Consider the following 13702-nt stretch of genomic DNA (forward strand, 5'->3'; position numbering starts at 1 on the left):
GCTTATATATATGCATGTCACTCGAATTAACAAAGGCAAAAGAACATCCTACATTTTAGCTCTTGAGAAACTTGGGATAAAAAGAATTGACATTTCAATTGCTTCTTTTCCTCAAAATTTGTGCTCAATTTTGCATGATTTGCGATGTGCTAATACTCCTTGCCAGTGGTGCTCACAGATGACCTCACAGTTATTTGACTTAGTAACAATATAGCTATAAAGATGCTACCTTCCTATTATTACAAGAAACATTTTCTCCTTATAGTTTCATCATTCTCATCAATATGTACATTCCGATCATTTCATCTATGTCTTTAACAGACAATATGTAAGACTACTTTGTTGATGGAAATGTAATAAATTTAAGAAATAACAGATATTACTCTCTAATAAGCAATGAGAGTAATAATTACTCTCTACTAATAAGCAATGCTCCAATATAGACTTGCTCACTGTGCTGCTTGATTTTGAGTGTTAACTTGGCTAAAGCCACAGTACCCAGATATTTGGTCAAATACCAGGAGATGTGCTGTGAAAATATTTTTTTAGATATGATTAGCATTTAAATCAGCTGACTTTGGGTAAAACACACAATCCTCCATAATGTGGGCGGGGCTTATCCAATCAGTTGATGCTTTTAGGAGGGGGACAGAGTGACATTAACAAGATGGTGGAATAGGAAACTCCTGACTTTCCTTCTTCCCACACAGACCAACTATACAGCTACACACAGATCAGTTCCCCCTAAGAGAAGTCCATGAACTAGTGGAGAAACATTTACATTACACCTGATTTCAGGTGACTAAGAAAATACCCACATTGAAATGGAAAGCACCAAGGTTTGAAAGGCATCTAGGCTCTCTGGATAGCCTGACTAATAAGGTTCATCTACACGAGGTCTGCTTGTTAAGGCAAAACTATGAATCAATTTTCTGAAAAAAATAACCAGAAGTCATTTTTCCTCACTTTGACCTGGTACCAGTATTGTCCACTCATAGCCATCCAACTTTCCTCTCCTCCAAACCCAGGGTCCATGACACTTCAAAAGACTTTTTTGTTTGAGGCTCCTTCAAAAGTGAGATCAACCTCCATGTCGGTGCTGATCCACCCAATGTGACCTTCAACCAGTGTATCATTAGAAGAAGGAAAATGGAATAGGTGGATTCGGCACTTTCTCTAGTTTTTGCCTCTTGTGTGCTTAGACTATTATCATAAGCAATTAAAGGCTTAACTTCATTTTTGGTTTGTTATTTTAATAGGTTACTCTGATGCATGACAGCTCAACTCTCCATCTCCAGCTCATCTAAACTCCTAACATGTGTCATCTCATTTAATTTTGTTAACAACTTGATGATATCTAAGCCATTTGTCCACACAGTTTGATGTGAACAAACTGAAGCTCCTGAGGAATATAGAACTTGTCTAGGGCCCTATTAGTAGCAACACTAGAAACAAGTGCAGGACTATCTGATGCACAAGTCATGCATTTTGCCACTACATTGTACTGAAAGAACATCCAATATGTAAGATTCAGAGATTGTATGTATGTCTTGAAGGATATAAAGGGGTATCCAGAAATTAAAGGGAAGATGACATTCCAGCTTTTTCTTTTTCCAGTGCAGGCAGCCTTTTGTCTATTTGTATGTATATGTTTTGTTCATCTGTACATATATGTTCTTTGCTGATACAATCTTGAATTTTAAAAAGGTACTAAAAAATGTCTACATGTGAATCTATTTTATAAGATGTTACTCAGGTATTTGGTGAATCATTTGCATTGCAAGAGTCAAGTTATTCTTCAGATTATCTACTTTCATTTCCTTGATTTTTGTTTCCATATTTTTCTTATGGTATTTTGATTATATGCAAATTGAGCCTTGAGGATCTATGATACATACATACTTCTTATACTGCAGGCCCCCCTCATCCATCGTTTGGCTTTTTGTTATTTCAGTTATCTGTAATCAGCTGCCTCTAGAAGCTGATGATCCTCCTTCTGACATTCCTTGAGAAGGAAGGAATGGTAATAGCTAACACTCCATCTACAACACCTACGTCATCCCCCTCCCTTCATCTCATCACGTGGGCATCTTATCATCTCACCTCATCACAAGAAAGGTGAGTATAGTACAAAATATTTTGATAGAGAATGAGACTTTGCTCATATAACTTTATTACAGTATATTGTTAAAAGTGTTCTATTTTTATTACTAGCTGTTGTATATATTATGTGCCTAAAATATAAATTAAACTTTTATCATAGGTATGTAGGTATAGGAAAAAACAGTACATATAGGGTTCAGCCCTCTCTGTGGGCCTTAGAATTTGTCTCCTACAGATAAAGAAGCACTATTGTATTGTTTCTCTTTATTTTCATGTAGTTCTCATAAAATTCCTTATGCTGATCTTTATATTATCAGTTTAGTGACTGTTAGTTGATCCCTCTACTAAATTTTATATTTTGATAATTTTAGTTTTTATTGGAAATCTCCCTTTCTGAATATTTTATTCTTTTTTGTTCATGCAGTTTTCCAATGAATTCTTTCCCTTTATTTTTTTATTATTGTAAGCTACACATAAAATCTACCATGTTAACCATTTTTAAATGTACAGGTCAGAGGTATTAAATGCATTTAGTATGTTGTGCAACCATCAACACCACCAATCTCCTGAACTCTTTATCTTACAAAACTAAATTTCATAACCACCAAACAGTAACTCCTCTGCCATTTGCACCATTACTCTACTTCCTCTCTCTATAATTTTGATTCTTTTAAGTACTTCATGTAAGTGGAATTATCAATGTTTGTCTTTTTGATACTGGCTTATTTCACTCTGTCTAGTGTCCTCAAGGCTTTTCTAGGGTGAAGCAAAATTTCCCTTCTTTTAAAGCTGAGTAATATTCCATTCCAAATACATTTTGTTTATCCATTCACATGTCAATAGACCTTGCTTCCACATTTAAGCTATTGGAAATGTGCTGCTATGACCATAGGAGTACAAATATCTCTTTGAGATCCTACTTTCAGTTCTTGTGAATGTATACTTAGGAGTGGTATTGCTTGATCATATGGTAATTCTATTTCTAATTTTTTGGAAAACTACCAAACTTGTTTCCATAGCAATTGTACCATTACCATTCCCACCAAGCGTACACAAGGATTTCAATTTCTCTACATCCTCACCAACACTCTTTTTCTTTAATAGAAAACATTCTAATCGGTGAGAAGTGGCATCTCACTATAGTTTTGATTTGCATTTCCCTAATGATTAATGCTGTTGTGTATCTTTCATGTGTTTATTGGCCAGTTTTACATCTTCTTTGAAGAGATTTCTATTCAAGTTCTTTGATCATTTTTGAGTCAGGTTGTTGTTTTTTTTTTTTTTTTTTTTTTCCTGAGTTTAAAGTGTTCTCTATGTATTCTGGACATTAATCCCTTATCAGATTTATGATTTGCAAATATTTTCTCCCATTATTTGGCTCACTTTTTTACTCTATTGATATTGACTTTTGATGCAAACATTTGAAATTATTTCATGAAGGCCAATTATCTATATTTCTATAGTTATTGTCTGAAACTTTGGTGTCATATTCAAGAAACCAGTGCCAAACTCAATGTCATAAAATTTTTGCCTTATGTTTTCCTTTAAGAATTTTGTTGTTTTAGGCCTTATAATTAGATCTTTCATTGTTTTTGAGTTGATTTTTGTATACAGTCTAAATTAAAGTGCAACCTCATTATTTTACTTGTGGATATCCAGAGTTCCCAGCACCATTTGTTGTAAAGACTGTCCTTTCTCCATTGAATTGCCTTGACGTTCATGTCAAAAATCATTTGACCATATCTGCCAGGGTTTATTGCTGGGTTCTCCATTCTATTCCATTGGTCTGTATGTCTGTCTTTATGCCAGTACCATTCTCTTTTGAATATTATGGCTTTGTGTTAAGTTTTGAAATCAGAACATGTGAGTCTTCTAGCTTTGTTCTCTTTTAAACTTGTTCTGCCTAAGGGTTCTGTGAGATTCCTCGTGAATAAGGATGGGATTTTTAAATTCTGAAATATCAGTGGGATTTGATAAGGATTCTATTGAATCTATAGATATCTTTGAGTACTATTGACATCTTAACAATATTAAGTCTTTCAATATGTGATCATCAGATGTGTTTCCATTTATTTACGTCTTCCTTAATTTCATTCATCAGTGTTTTATAGTTTTCACTTTCTTGGTTACCTCCTAAGTATTTTTTCTTTTTGATGCTATTATAAATGGAATTACTTATGTAATTCCTGTTTCAGATTGTTCGTTGTTAGAATATGGAAGTGCAACTGATTTTGGGGTGTTGACTTCACATCCCATTGCTTTGCTTGCTGATGCATTTATTAGTTCTAACAATTCCTTTTGTGGATTCTTCAAAGTTGTTTTTTTTTTTTTTACATGTGAGATCATATTATCTATAAAAAGATAATTGCACTCCTTCCTTTCCAATTTGGATGTCTTTTATGTCTTTCTCTTGCCCTAATTGCTGATTAGAACTTCCAGTTCTATGTTCAATAGAAGTCATAAAGTGCTTACCTTTCCCTTAATCCTGACCTTAGAAGAAAGCTTCTAGTTTTACCGCTGATTATGCTAGCTGTGGATTCTTCATATATGGTTCTTATTATGTTGAGATTTCTTTTACTTCTACTTTGTTGAGTGTTTTTATCATTAAAGAGTATTAAATTTGTCAAATACTTTTTAATGCATCATTGAAATGATTGTGTGGGTTTTGTCCTTCATTCTATAATAATGTGGTGTATTACACTGGTTAATTTTCTTACGTTAAAATACCCTAATTCCAGGAATAATCTCCATTGGTCACTTTGTATAATCCTTATAATATGATATTGAATTCCACTTGCTGGTATTTTGTTGAGGATTTTTGCATCAATGTTGCACCAAGAGATACTGGTCTGCAGTTTTCTTTTCTTGTAGTGTCTTTGTCTGGTTTTGGTTTCAGGGTAATGCTGACCTCACAAAACAAATTAGGAAGACGTCCTTCTTGTTCAAATTTTGGAAAAGCTTCAGAAAATTGGCACGCATTCTTTAGATGTTTCATACAAGTCACCAGGGAAGCTAGCAGGTTCAGGTTCTTTGTCAAGAGTTTTAGATTACTGGGCAGCCTGGTGTGATCCTGGAGACCTGGGATTGAGTCCCATGTCAGGCTCCCTGCATGGAGCCTGCTTCTCCCTCTGCCTGTGTCTGTACCTCTTGCTCTCTGTGTCTCTCATGAATAAATAAATAAAATCTTTAAAAAAATAAGAGTTTTAGATTATTGATTTAATCTTTTTACTAACTATAGATCTATGTAGATTTTCTTTTTTCATGACGTTTTAATAACAAGCCAAATATAAGATATGGTGTTAAGAAAAAAAAAATACCCCTAATTGCAAATAAAAACTGCAAGCTTCAGGATTTGCCCAGAAGCACTCATTGTTTTTGCTGAAGACCTTTGCTTCCTGACAGATTGTATTTATCCCTGACTCAACCTCTATCACTGTCATTTGTAATTTGTGGGTTTTTATGAGATTCTTTTGGATTTTGTGTCCATTTGAGTCACATGAAGACTTTTTTTTACTACATCCCAAGTGAGGTGCCAATCCTAAGTCAAATCTTATCTGCAAACTTCCTTAGATTTCTGGTCCTCAGTCTTTTTCATTTTGCGTTTATATTTATTTTGTCATCATAGCAGTGATTTAAGAGGCATAGGGAATCAAACAGGAAAAGTAAAATGGCGGTCTGGAAAATGAAGGAATGAATGTATTTTCAAATGTTGCATTCATAATGATTTAGATGGCACATATGCGTTTTATAGATTGGAAAACTAAACAGTGAAATGCTAATGCTCTCAAATTGATATGCAGATTTAATACAATTTCTGCCAAAGTCCTAGAATGATATTTATTAATATAGGCAAGATTATTCAGAATTTATGTTGAAAAGATATATGGATAGAAAATAAGCAGGTAAAAGTGTTCAAAATTATGAGCGATTAGGGGCTCCTGGGTGGCTCAGTGGTTGAGCATCTGCCTTTGGCTCAGGTTGTGATCCCGGGGTCCTGGGATCAAGCCCCATATCAGGATCCCCGTGGGGAGCCTGCTTTTCCCTCTGAACTGTGTCTCTGCCTCTCTCTGTGTGTCTCTCATGAATACATATATAAAATCTTTAAAAAAAATCATGAGCCATTAATAACATGCAAATTAAGACCAGAATGAAACATCACTGCAGACTTATAGAACATCTAAAATAAAATATAAAATATAGTGACAATACCGAGTACTAGTAATGATGTGAGAAAAGTGGCTCTCTTATATATTGTTGGTGGGAATGTAAAATAATACAAATGTTCTGGAAAATAATTTGGAAGTTAAAACAAAACAAAACATGTACTTATCATACAAGTTATTGCATTCTTGGACATTTATCTCAAAGAAATGAAAACTTATGTTTGCACAATAACCTGCATATGCATGCTTATCAGCAGTTTTATTTGCAATAGCCAAAAACTAGAAACAACAAAAATGTCACTTAATAAGTAAATTATACAGACTGTGGTGCATCCATACTGTGGAATAGTACTCAGCAATGAAAGAGAATTGTCTATGGAAACACACAACCTGGATTGGTGTCTAGGGTATCACGCTGAGTGAAAATTGTCAATCTCAAAATATCATATTCAGTATGATCCCATTTGTATATTATTCTCAAAAGGATAAAAGGACATGGAAAATAGATTTGCCCTTGCCAAGTGCTAGGTAATATGGGAAGCAGGGGAAGGGAAAGGTGAGTGAGACATAAAGATGCAGTCCAAGGGGAGCACCTGGGTGGCTCAGTTAGTTGGGCATCTGCCTTCAGCTCAGGTCATGATTCTGGGGTCCTGAGGTCCTAGGATGAAGCCCTGTATGGGGCTTTCTGCTCAGCAGGGAGTCTGCTTCTCCCTCTTTTTCTGCGCCCCCCCCATGCCCCTCTCACTATGCTCATGCTCTCTCACTAATCAATCAATAAAATCTAAAAAGAAAAAGAAAAAAAAAAAAAAAGAAAAGAAAAGAAAGAAAAAAAAGAAATCTGACTTAAAAAGAAAAGAAAGATACAGTGCAGGGGAAGTCTTTATAGTGACAAGAGAGTTCCAAATCTTGAGTGTGTGGTAGTTACACAAATCTACCTGTGTGATAAAGTGGCATACAACTCTACTCATGCATTGTAACTACATAAAATGCCTGATTTTGATATGATACTATAATGATATAAGACGTAACCATTTGGGATGCTGGGGTGGTTCAGTGGCTGAGTGTCTGCCTTTGGCTCAGGGAGTGATGCCTCTCCTCCCTATGCCTATGTCTCTGCCTCTGTGTATCTCTCTTGTGAATAAATAAAATCTTTTAAAAAGAAAAAAAAATGTAACCATTTGAGGAACCTTTTCCAAGGATACACAGGACCTCTCTGTGCTGTATTTGCAACTTTCAGTAAATCTACAATCATTTCAAAATATTCGAAAAATCGACACCCTAATTTAGGATGGCATATATGCAGTATATGGCTTCTTGTTACTTTAGATGAAAAACTGAGGCATGGTGAAATAAAATAAATGACTTAATGAAAGTTGCCGAAGGAAAAATTACATATTATTATTCCACATACTTGTACTATTAGGTTTAAATTATTATATTGTGAAAATAATTTATTTAAATGGCACATTAAGATCCATATATCTCTATGTACTTGTAGAACCAGACTTCCATTATATAATGTCATGTACACACAATGTAGCAATTAAAAAATCCTTTCAAGTTTGTTTACATGGGAATCTCTGCATCTTTCAAAAAAGTTTATCTCATCTAAATTAAATCCCTAAACAAAATATTTCTGTACATAAACAGTATTCAGTTAAGAAAAATAAAACAATATTTATTATCTAAATGTTGTATCACAAAAGTAAAAGAGCTTGAGGAAATTAGGAAATTAGAATAACACTTATAATTGCCATTTCCCAAGTAAATTTTCCCAAGTAAATTTCTTGTATTTTCTTCAAAATACTAATGAAAACGGGGATCCCTGAGTGGCTCAGTGATTTAGCACCTGCTTTCCACCCAGGGCATGATCCTGGAGTCTTGGGATGGAGTCCCGCATCAGGCTCCCTGCATGGAGCTTGCTTCTCCCTCTGCCTCTCTCTCTCTCTCTGTGTGTGTCTCTCATGAATAAATAAAGAAAATCTTAAAAAAAATATTAATGAAAAATATTAATCTCAATAATCAGTACAGAAATACATATCATCCTTTTTTTCTTTGTTTTGGTACATTTATTTTTTAAATCTGTAGCAATATTTTAAGGGAAAGTAAATGTTTGTTGAATGGATTATTTCCAAAGCAAAGTGGATTTAAAGGAAATATTTTATAAGAAGGCGAATTTACAAAATTAATTATCATAGAAAATCTCTTGTGACCTTCTTTAAAATTACTCTAGAATTTAGCACTCTATCTTGTACATAGTTGTTATTTGAAATGTTTGGATTCTTTGAAATTTTATACTATATCAGTCCATGATTCAGTTAGCAAAGAGATGACACATTCAAAATGACTGAAATAAAAACAATTTGTAAAAGAGATTATTTACAGAGGTGTGTGTTGGGTTGAGAAAACCATCATGAAAAAGTGAAGCATTAGGAAACCGAGCAAAGTGGGAAGCTGTTATTCCCGCCGCACCCCAGATGGGAGCTGGTTCCTTGTGTGCTAAGAACTTCATCCAGGGAACATCAGCCAAAGGACAGAGTACGGACTTCTGAACATTGACTCAGCCATAAAGGCAAAGAAAAACTGGCATACGTTGTCAATATCAATTATTTCAGAACTCCAGAAATTAACTAAAGGCTTGCAGCAACCCAGAGAACATTGATTTAAGAAAAATGGCTGCATGTCAGTAAGGAAAATGAAGTTTGTTGGTATCTTAACGCCAAGTGCCATGCCTTGCTCCCCGGTAATACTCTTAGATAAAAGTAAAAGAAAATAAGAGTCTATCTTGGGTCCTGGAGAGAGTAGCATGGAGCTGAAGTTCTTTTAAAGCTAATTCCCAAAGAATTGCTATTATTTGACCCATGAATATGTTCCTCCATTACAGACAATGTTGTATGGAATAGGATGTTTATCGATAGATGACATGGTCATGTATAGAAGGAGCAGTAAATACGAATTTTAGCTTTTGTTCTAAAGAAAAGAGGGAGCAGAAAATAGAAAGGGCTTTTATAATATTATTGCAAAATCATAAAGCCATAGTTTGAAATTTTTATTTGCATCCCCCCAAAAATGAAAAGAAAGAGAAATTTAGTATTATGACAATTTTATGCTTATTTTTTTAATACTGTCAAAACCCTTTACATTTGTCTCTTTTCATTTCTCAATGTGTAAATAATTTTTCTTAACTGTGACGTCTGGTGTGGTAGTTACTTCTGATTAAGAATGCAACTCGCTAATATCTTTCAAGGAGAACAGTGCATTCTTATAGGTTTATTGTCTCCATTAAAGACATATCTAAAGCAGACCTTGCAATGTTGGAATATCAATTTTAACTGTTGTAAAACCCCTTATGTGGGCATTTGTGATCATGTCTTGGTAGGCAATTTAAACAAGTGACTAGCTCTAGAGAGGATGATGAAATATGATTTGGGGATTGGCGTAAGGAAATAAAGTCCTAAAATACAAGTAGTTAAAATTGGGGGAGACCGTTTTAGCATTTTTTTTTCATTTTAGCCTGTTCATTTAGCTTTATATAGATTTCAGAGTTAATTAAAATACTTATCCAGGGGATTTCTGGAAAATTCTACCTTGGAAACCAGTTTCTTTAGTATATGCTGTATGGCAACCAGTTCTTTATCTAGGGGAAAGGATGATTTGATAAACATTTATACAGTCATGTTGGATGTTGACTCTTCCATTACCCAGGGGAAAAAATGTTTTAAGTTATAGAAGAAAAAAAAAAAACAAGAGTAGTTGTGCAACATCTTTATAGCATGCTTTATCCCTAGATAAATTGTGCATGCTGATTCATATCTTCATTATGACTGTGAAAGGAGAGATTCTGTGCCCTAAAGAACCCCAAAATGAGACAGGAATCATTGGAATTAGAATATGTCAGTATCAATACAATTATTTTAAAGATGAGACTGATTATCCAGCTTCTAGTGGCAAGGGTGGCTATGACAGGTACCTAGAGTTTGATTGGAAATTAGGTTTTTCTTTAAATATACTTCTTAAAACAGAGATGGAGGAAAGTATAGGGGAGTCTCTCTTTGCTTGTACTTTTGAAATATTTCAAAGAACCTCAGAGGCCTGCAAAACCAAAGTACTTAACAGTTGCTTATTGTTTAATACTAGCTTGAGTGGAAAAAAGGAGAGGCTTTTATGGAAAATATTTCTTGACAGTTGTCTGTCTCCTGGCATTCTGAACTCACTGCCTTATAAACAGGACCAATTAATTAGGGAGCCAAATTCTCCTCTCTCTCATACCATAATTCTCCTTTAAAAAGTCACACTCCAGACCATCTTCCACATTATAATTACATTTGCAGTCTACAGACTGGAAATTGCTGACATTTGTGAGTATATCTTCACTATTGGGCAAACCTCAGAGGGCTGCGATTGCAGAATTACCTAGGAGTGGGCTGCAGACTTGAAGAGAAGTCTACTGAGACAAGAAATACAAGTACGGTGCTCATTTTAAAGCAAGACAACATACCCATGAGATATTTTTTGTAAATGCATACAAAGGGGAGGTGACAAATATAAGACATGGCAATATTGAATTCTATCTTAAAATATTTTTCTTACATGAAACAGGATCGAATAGCTCTCTAAAAACATTTCGCGTATATTGGGCCACCACTGGTGGTATAAGAGTGGCTCTCTCCCATACATTTACACAATCACAAGACAATTCCATTGCTTCCAGAGCTGTTCACCTACAATTGAAATCGTATTTCCCTCAACCTTTATTTAGGTTTTATAGATATGATAACTTATTAAACAGACTACTGCTTACTTTGACATTTTTTTTCAGGATTTAATCATCCCTGAACAATGACTCTAGGAGGTGTTGACTTTTATTGTACATTGTTTCATGATTCGATCAACCTTCCAAGAGTAATCAAAGTTCCTGGATTGAGCCATTCACAAGATTGAACCCTATAAATGCAAACAAGCTCGTTAAAGTCACACACACACTCACTCATACACGCAAACACCTCTAACTCATGGTGCACAAATATGCTGAAGTCGTATCTATATCTCAAACAATTCCCTAAATCCTCATATACATTTTGGCACTGAAAAAGAATGGTAACATTATAAGAAGTCTTTCATGATCCAAAAAATCAACTGCGTTGATGTAATTTTTTTTCAGATAGATACTACGTGGAAATTAAACAAAAAAATTGTATGCAAATTATACAGCACATTCTGAGATAAGGGATGTCAGAAATAATTTATGTCACAGTGTATCATTGGTTCTGGGCTCTGTCAGATGGCAGAAAAAATACATATATGTGTGTTTGCAGTAAGCCCTATCTATGCACACATCTTTCTGCATTTCTGTTTGTGACCATCTGTCTGTTTAGCTCCACACACATCCATGCCGATGTCCCCAACTCTAGTTCATCATCTCATGGGTCACTCTAACCTCCCTTGTTTGCTTATCTATAATTCTTATTGCAGTGGTCAGAAACCCAGCTCCCATTGAAGCTATTGGTTTACTGAATTGTTAAAATTTCAGCGTGCAGGTACAGTGGACTCAGAATTATTAGTCTATATTCCCACAGAAACAACCATCCCAACTAATGCATTGTTTTTGTGCAGTTCCTTTTGTCTCTAGTCTCACAGACTCCATCCATTTCCAAAGGTAGGTCAGCACTGTTTTCCCCACCCCCATCAGCATGCATCCTTGTGGGCTGTCACCAGCAGAAGCTTTGTCTCTTTCCTTTGAGACATGGTCCTTTCTCCTTCTCTTTTCACCCTCCTCCTCTTTCACATATTAAATAATGAGAATGAGGGGCAAATTTTTACCCCTTTCCAAAAGAAAATGTAAATGACTTTTTTAGACCTTTGATCCACTTCATTTTCACTTTATCAAAACCAAAATAAACTATTGCAAGTGAAAATAACGCTCATTAGAGCAGCTACTTTCTTCCTCGTATTTCATTTCTGTCTGTGGTTTCTAGCTCAACTTGCAAGATATTTTGCAAAAGCACAAATATGAGTTTTAAGGGAAACTGAATGTACATTTCAGTCTTTGACTCTCAGCATGGTGCAATAGAAAGAAGGAGCTTTAAATAGATAAATAAGAAAATTAAAATTATCAAGAACTGTTTAAAGATTAAATGCCCCAGGGTCCTGGGATCAAGCCCTGCATCAGGCTCCCTACTCAGGGGAAGTCTGCATCTCCCTCTCCCTGTGCCTCTCTCCTCCTGTGCTACTCTTATGCTCTCTCTCACTATTTCTGTCTCAAATAAATAAAATCTTTAAAAAAAAAACAAAAATTAAATGTCTCTTGATTCCCTATTTGAACTCAAACTGTGTAATATTTAGAACTTACTCTTGAAGTTAACTGCTCAGAAACACTTTGCCTTTTAAGATGCCTGGAAAACCAAAACAAATCTAATTAGAAAACGTTGTGCAGCATAAACTGACTTAGCACTTTACATGCCCTCTTTCCTTCCTTCTGATCTAACTGTCCCGGAGTATGGATATCACATAGATATTGATAGGATTTGGCATCCCTACAACTTCAGAAAAACATGAAAATTATAGGATTATTTCCACCATGGCCTGAGGCAATTGTGTTGCTCCACTAAGAAAGTTGAGTGAACTTTCTAGTTATATTGCTCTTTTAGACAACATCAGAGTAGACTCAGATAAAGGTAGAGGAACTGTAGTTCTTATCTGTCAACATTGAATAACCAATGTCAGTTGCAGTGGTGCTGGGCACATAGCAAGTGTTGAGTAATTGTCAAATGAATAAATGCACATACATACGTAAACTTAACACAACACCTGGTATGCTATAAATACCAATATATATTAGCTCGACTTGATATTTATAAGAATAGTTTTCATTGCAGTTATTTTCTATTAGTTATCACCATTGCTTGGATTTAATCCTCTTTTATGAATGTACCACATACTCAAGCTTCTTTTCTGATCTGTAAAAAATCCCATCCCTGTTGTGAACCTGTGTGTCAAGCACCCCACTAAAGGGACTGGAGATCTCCACCTTCTCATCAGGAATCAGCTCACTTTCCAGGACGGCTCAGTAATTCGAATTACATGTTACCACTCTCACAAGCCTCTGATTTATCCTAAGTCCATTGTCCAGACCCTTCACCTCAAATCTGCTGTGATTATAGGGTCGGTCATGCATGCAACCAGTTCTCATTCAGCTAAGCACTACAGACCTTCCTCTGCTACTTCCCATTTTATATTGAAGAAGCCTTTAATTAGACCTAGAAGGAAACTATTGTTATTAAATTTTAGGCCCTAAGTACCTATTTTACTCAGCTTGGGCTATAACAAAATGTCATAGACTAGGCAACATAAAAACAAATGTTTAATTTTTTTTTAAGATTTTATTTATTTATTTGACAGAGGGAGAGCACAAGCAGGAGGAACAACAGAGGGAAAGA

The sequence above is a fragment of the Canis lupus genome, chromosome 1, assembly GCF_048164855.1.
Source record: "Canis lupus baileyi chromosome 1, mCanLup2.hap1, whole genome shotgun sequence".
NCBI classification, from domain to species: Eukaryota; Metazoa; Chordata; class Mammalia; order Carnivora; family Canidae; genus Canis; species Canis lupus.